This window comes from Acipenser ruthenus, chromosome 22 (genome assembly GCF_902713425.1).
Source record: "Acipenser ruthenus chromosome 22, fAciRut3.2 maternal haplotype, whole genome shotgun sequence".
Classification (NCBI taxonomy): domain Eukaryota; kingdom Metazoa; phylum Chordata; class Actinopteri; order Acipenseriformes; family Acipenseridae; genus Acipenser; species Acipenser ruthenus.
Window position 1 is genome coordinate 4,289,811 of NC_081210.1, and position 6,000 is coordinate 4,295,810.

A 6,000-nucleotide genomic window follows, 5' to 3' on the forward strand; every position below is an offset into this window, starting at 1 on the left:
CATGAGTCCATCCTTGATCTCTGTCTCTGGGGTGCTGAAGTGAAGGTTACTTTAAAAAGGTGACATCAGCCTGCATACACCATCTGCAATGGAGTTAAGCAAGAACGTGTTATTCTATATTTCCAAACCAGGGCTTACATTATAATAACTCAATTGCTATTCCTAGGAATTATGTGAAGTTCTGCTGATAAACTGTAACCAGATACAACCAGGTGCTTACCTTGTCTAGAAAACCAACCTTCTAGTATTTTTAATGCATATTATTATAAAAAAAAAGACTATCCATATGCAAGTTAAATCTTAAATATGTAATCCCTAATGTTATAAAATCGCTCTCCTTCACATTGGTTTGCACCATTCTCCATTTTTTAATGCTTTCCAAATATTTGCTGAACGAGGCAAAATGGCAATTTTAAAACTTTTTTCAAAGTAACTGTCTACTGCAAGAGCCATCCAGCCTGGGAGTTTATAAAAAAAAAAAAAAAATCAATATTTAGTAGGCAGAGCTGGAGCTGGAACTCAGAAACATACAATCAATGGTCTAGACCATGAATGGAAAATCTGCAGTGCTGTGCAGATTTTCTTTTCATTCACTATTTGCTGACACTTTTGGATAATTCCATCTTGGAAATTCCAGCAATGACCGATGGTGGTTTATGCTAGACAAAGCTAGTCGTTGTGCTAGTTTTCAACTTGTCACGCAGGTTCAAGGAACTGGTTGAAGAAAAGCTGATTACAGTATGCTAGTTAAAAAAAAAAACATTTTTAATTGTTGTCTACACTACTCCATGTTGCTGTAGTTTTATGTACACAGTCAGCTTAATATCCAGTAAGAAACCAGTCTGCAATTGAGGGTGAAAATAGAATATTGATTTTTGTTATTATTATTAAGTACAGAGATGCTGTAAAAAGCCTTTCTACCCAGAGATCATATTATTGAAGTAACGCATACTCCAGAAGAATGGCTTTCTATGGGTAGGCATTATCAGCTATTTAATTCAATTACAAATGTTTACTTTCTCAAATGTCTATCAAAGTCTTTGGTTACAGCTAAGAACATAGATTTTTATTTTCCAAAATGTACTTCTAACTCAATCTTGTTTATTTTAATCACATTGAAGTTCGAATTATTGAGTATTTAAAATTATGAACAAGCCTTTTGCTTTTTCTTCATCTAATGCTATTTCTTGATGTGTTTGTTTTTGACGTATAATGCTATTTTTTGATGCCGCAAGTTGGCTGATCCCTGGAGCACAGCATTACACTTTAGTCATCAACACCAGGCCACTAGGAAATCAAGGTTACCTGGTAGAGGAAAAGCACTGGAGGATCAGCTGTTTGGTCTCCACCCCTACAATCTCATTTTATCTTGGCGAAAGCTGAGTCCTATAGGTGTCACTGTGGAACAAACACAAACCAAGTATAGGAAGAAAATCTACATCGATTCCTACAATTTCAAAAACAGAAGCTGAAGTAACAGCAGTGTTTGATTAATCTAATGAATGTATAACCCTATTTGTAATCCTTAAACCTCTATCTTGTAGACCAGGAGACAATAATTCTGTGTATCTTTGACCTGAAGCATCTCAGACCCAATTCGGACAGAAGCCCGTTTCTCTCACTGCAGTTCACGCTAGTGCAATCTGTAGTGCAATACAACTTATTAGCTTATAACTGACCTTGAGGTGACGTCAACAGCTGGTTACAGCTGTATTTCGATGCTTGTAGACAGAGAACTGCACTGTCTTTTATTTGTACTGTATCCCGTACATTTGAAAAAGTGATTCAATCCTCTCATATACTGCAATTACCAGCTTTCCATACTAAAATGTAAGTTAGAGGATGTTCAAGGACACCGGTTTTGACATGTTAAACAGTAAAAATATGGTACAGAATATTAAAGCATTTTAAAGCAAAAAAATAAATAAATCATTGAATGCTATGATGAATGCAAAGGACAAGCTTTCAAATAGAAAAGCATGCAAATTTAAGGGTTTATGTAAAGCTGTATTTTATAAATGGCTTTGAGAAGCACTGAGTGAAATGTTACTGAATCACTTTAAATTAATTCAGCAAGCAAATCAATAAAGTGACACTTGCAGTGTCCTCAGAGAAAACACTTGGCCACCAATCAATACCACTGCAGTAAAAGAAAAATAACAATAATAATACAAAAAACACCCAAGTGGTTGAAAAGGATTCTGGAAGGGGCTCAAGATGCGTATGTGCCTGTATGAGTGACCTATTGCATCCACAGCAACGGGTTATCAACATGAGCTGGAATCTGAGCTCTCCCTGGTATTCCAGGACTGGAGCTTGCGTTCCTCTAGAGGGATCTGGCACGTCTTTACACTCTGTTCCCACACTGATCAGTGGTCAGAAAAGTAGGGGTTCAGTTACTCTGCTACAATATCCTCTGCTACATATGCAATGTGAAGACACTATTGTGGCTGACATTATCAATACTAGTATAGGCAGCATGATTAGTTTTGAGTTTCTGTCCACGAATACTAGCCTCAGTGCCACAGCCTTCAACACAGAAGAGAAATATAAAAAGTATATATTTTAACAAGTGATGCAAAATTCATTTTATTTTATACTGACACATTTCCAAAATATTTATCAATATTTAAATACAGCATATTTAATATATTGAAATACAGTTTATTCTGATATATTTTACTTTCTTTTTTTTTTCGGGAACATACATTGAAGAGGAAGTTCAAACTTTTTTTTGGAAAGAGTAATAATGTAATTTAATTTAGGTTGATGATCTTTTACCATTAACAATCCGATAAAAAAAAAAATATATATATATATATATATATTAAGAAGACTCTTTGAGCCATAACCAATAGTGCCCCTTTTGTATACATCACAATCGCAATATAATAATTGCAAAATCATTTACAACAAATAGAAAAGGAGTGAGATGGGGTTTTTTTTTACCATCAGTTGTTTAACAAAAAAAAAAAAAGCACTCGGTACTAAGGAGAGTGGAATATTAATGAAACCCAGACATTTTCTAGGCAGAATTGGAACACTTAACATCTTCCACTGACGTCAGTACATTGACGCAGAATATGTCACAGACGCGGATGGGGGATGGGGGATGGGAGATGGAGATGGGAGATGGGAGATGGGAGATGGGGGATGGAGATGAGGTTCCAATCTTTGTAGTACTGGCATATTTTGGAGTTTTAGATTCTTGGGCCAAAATCCTCTTTCTGGAATGAGACCCCACCTTGTTTTTTGATACCAGTCTGGAAGAGTTTCATTCATACAAAAATGTATTTAATGCAATAATCTTCTTTAAAAAAAAAAAAAAAAAAAAAAAAAGTGAATTAAAGCTTTGTGAGTGTACACGCAAAAATACACACAATTTCTATCCTATCCTATAGACATGTCATAATCATGTTTTAGTCAAATTATATTAGTGGTTAGATATGACCAAAACAGTGGGACATATTGAATGTACAGTTCATAAATATAAGCTTACACAGGCAGGATCTATACCCAGATTCTGATACATAATAGCTAAAAATAATGCCTCAGCCAAGTTCACTTAAAACTGAGTAAGCAATTCTGTATGACATACACATATATTTACAGTATGGGCACATGGCATGTATTGGTGCCTCTTCTGTATCTATGCAGGGTTATACTGCATTTTTCTTTTCATGGACATCATACCTCACCCCAACGCTGCATGCTGTGGCAGCAATAGTAATAAGGAACAGTCAGCAATATATTTAATGCAATGCAGGTGTCTGGATGCCTCTCCTCATGGCTGTATATAAATTATACAAGAGAATGTCGCTGCAGATTGCGGTAGTTTAAATGAAGTTATGAGGCACTGGCTGATATATGGGAGTTTGAATGTTACCAGTTCACTATTTGTACACTATTTTTCATTATTCTGTGCACATTATGTCAATCTGTATTCCTATGTCAAGTTCTTAAGTACAGTGAAGGCTATAGGGATATATTTTGGTGTAAAATTTGAAAAATGTTAGACACTGCTAAATTGTCTTTTTTCTTCTTCTTCTTTCTTTTGGTATATATTCCTATAAATAGTACTCATTGCTTAAGAAACTTGACAGTAGCACTAATTAGTAAAAGTGTTAGCTACGTGAAAACATATGACTGCTGACATAAGACCCCAGGAGTGAATACAGTAGGTGTTAATGTGTGATGAAAGTGTACATATAGAAATCAGCACTTAATAATTTTTAAAAGTATTGTTGAGTGGTTTATTTGCAACAGACAGAGAAGTTTCACTGCTCTCTGTGCATTACTCATCGTAGGCAATATTACAGCTTCTGTGTTCAAAGACAGCCATCTCGGAGGACCTGGCTTGAAGTGTTTCTTCTATTAAAAAAGAAAACACAAGTATTTGAGTATGTTTGTAATCTTTTTGTGGTTTTGTAGTGTATCCGTTTATCTTTTTTTTATCAAGGTCCAAGGTGATTTCTGATTTGAAAGCTGCTAGTTTGGCATTGCACTGTTTTAATGGGTGGAGATGTACAGCATACAGCAATGTAAATTCAACACCCATGTGAACTTGTGTTCTGATCCCCCAAATATATTTGAAGAAAATCAACATGCATACAAGCTGATTCAATACGTATAGAATCAGAGACACTGAAATAAATAATAGATACAAAAGCAGATTTTTATAGCTCCCTTGAGGATGATGTTAATAAGATCCACAGCATTACTTATTACTTCAGTAGCAGATGATAACATTTTATCCCCTGAGATATACTGTAACACATCCCCTTTCGGTAATGTATGTACGATTCTACAGTTTTCTATCTATGCCGTGACCAACAGGGATATCGTTTTCTATCCCTACATACTATATGTACATACTAGTGTATTTTTAGATACATCAGGAGAAGCATATAGGTGATTGTGACCCACTTATAAATGAGTTGTAGTTGTAGCTAGCTGGGCGAATGACGGCTATGGGTTTGAAGCAAGTGCAAAGGCAAATTTAAATAGTTTATAAACAGCAGAAAACTGCTAATAAAACTGTTATTTTGTTTTGTTTTAAAACATGGCAACTTCAGTAATTAACAAAGAAGATGTTATTCCTCTCATTTCCCTTGGCCTTGGTGCATCCTTTAAAATAAGACCCTATATCTCAGGAACCGTTTGCGTGAATTTGAATCAGTGCATGGCCATTTATTGTACAATACGGATGTATGCTCTGTTGTAAAGACCTTCAAGATGTAGGTGTATGATGTTTTCCTTTCTCTGGTTTTTATTACTTTCTACTGAGCCCCATGGAACCCCTTGCTCCTCATCTACTTCTATCATCAGTACTTCCAAATAGACTCTCAGGCTCCTCAGCACCTGCACTGCACAGCACGCTGTTATCAATTTCTCCAGACAGGGTTACCGAGCCACTCCAGTCAGCCATTCATCAATGCTTTCTGCTAAAAACACCCGTGTCCCGTCTCAGAGTGGAATGTCCTATGAAAGCGAGCTTGGGATCAATAGATTAATCATGTAGCCCTGTCTCTTGCTGACCTTTCTCAATATGGCAGGGGGAAGTCCTTGGCATGCATCTTCTGCAGCCCAAGGGCACCCTGCCTTCAAAGTGACATTTTTACTTGAAATCACTGGGCAAGCAGACTTCCTTCATTGGTATTGTAAAAGTAGCACAATGCACCCTGTGTGAAAAAATCTTCCACTGTGTTGTAATGATGGCATGACTTAGGCTAACATTATACATTCTATTATAAGACCTGTTTCAAATTTTAAACGGAATTTTTAATAATGCATGTGGCTAAACTGGGATATTGGACATAAATGATGGGCTGTTTTTAATACAACTTAAAGAGTGAAAGATAAAAACTTGGACCAGTATTCCATGTAAAAAGAGTTGAGAAAAACACATTGTGCTTCCTGAGCAACCACAACCATGCTGTCAATGTACTGTACTTTCACCCTATGCTATGTAGTTTTTAAACAAAACACATTTCCCCAGTT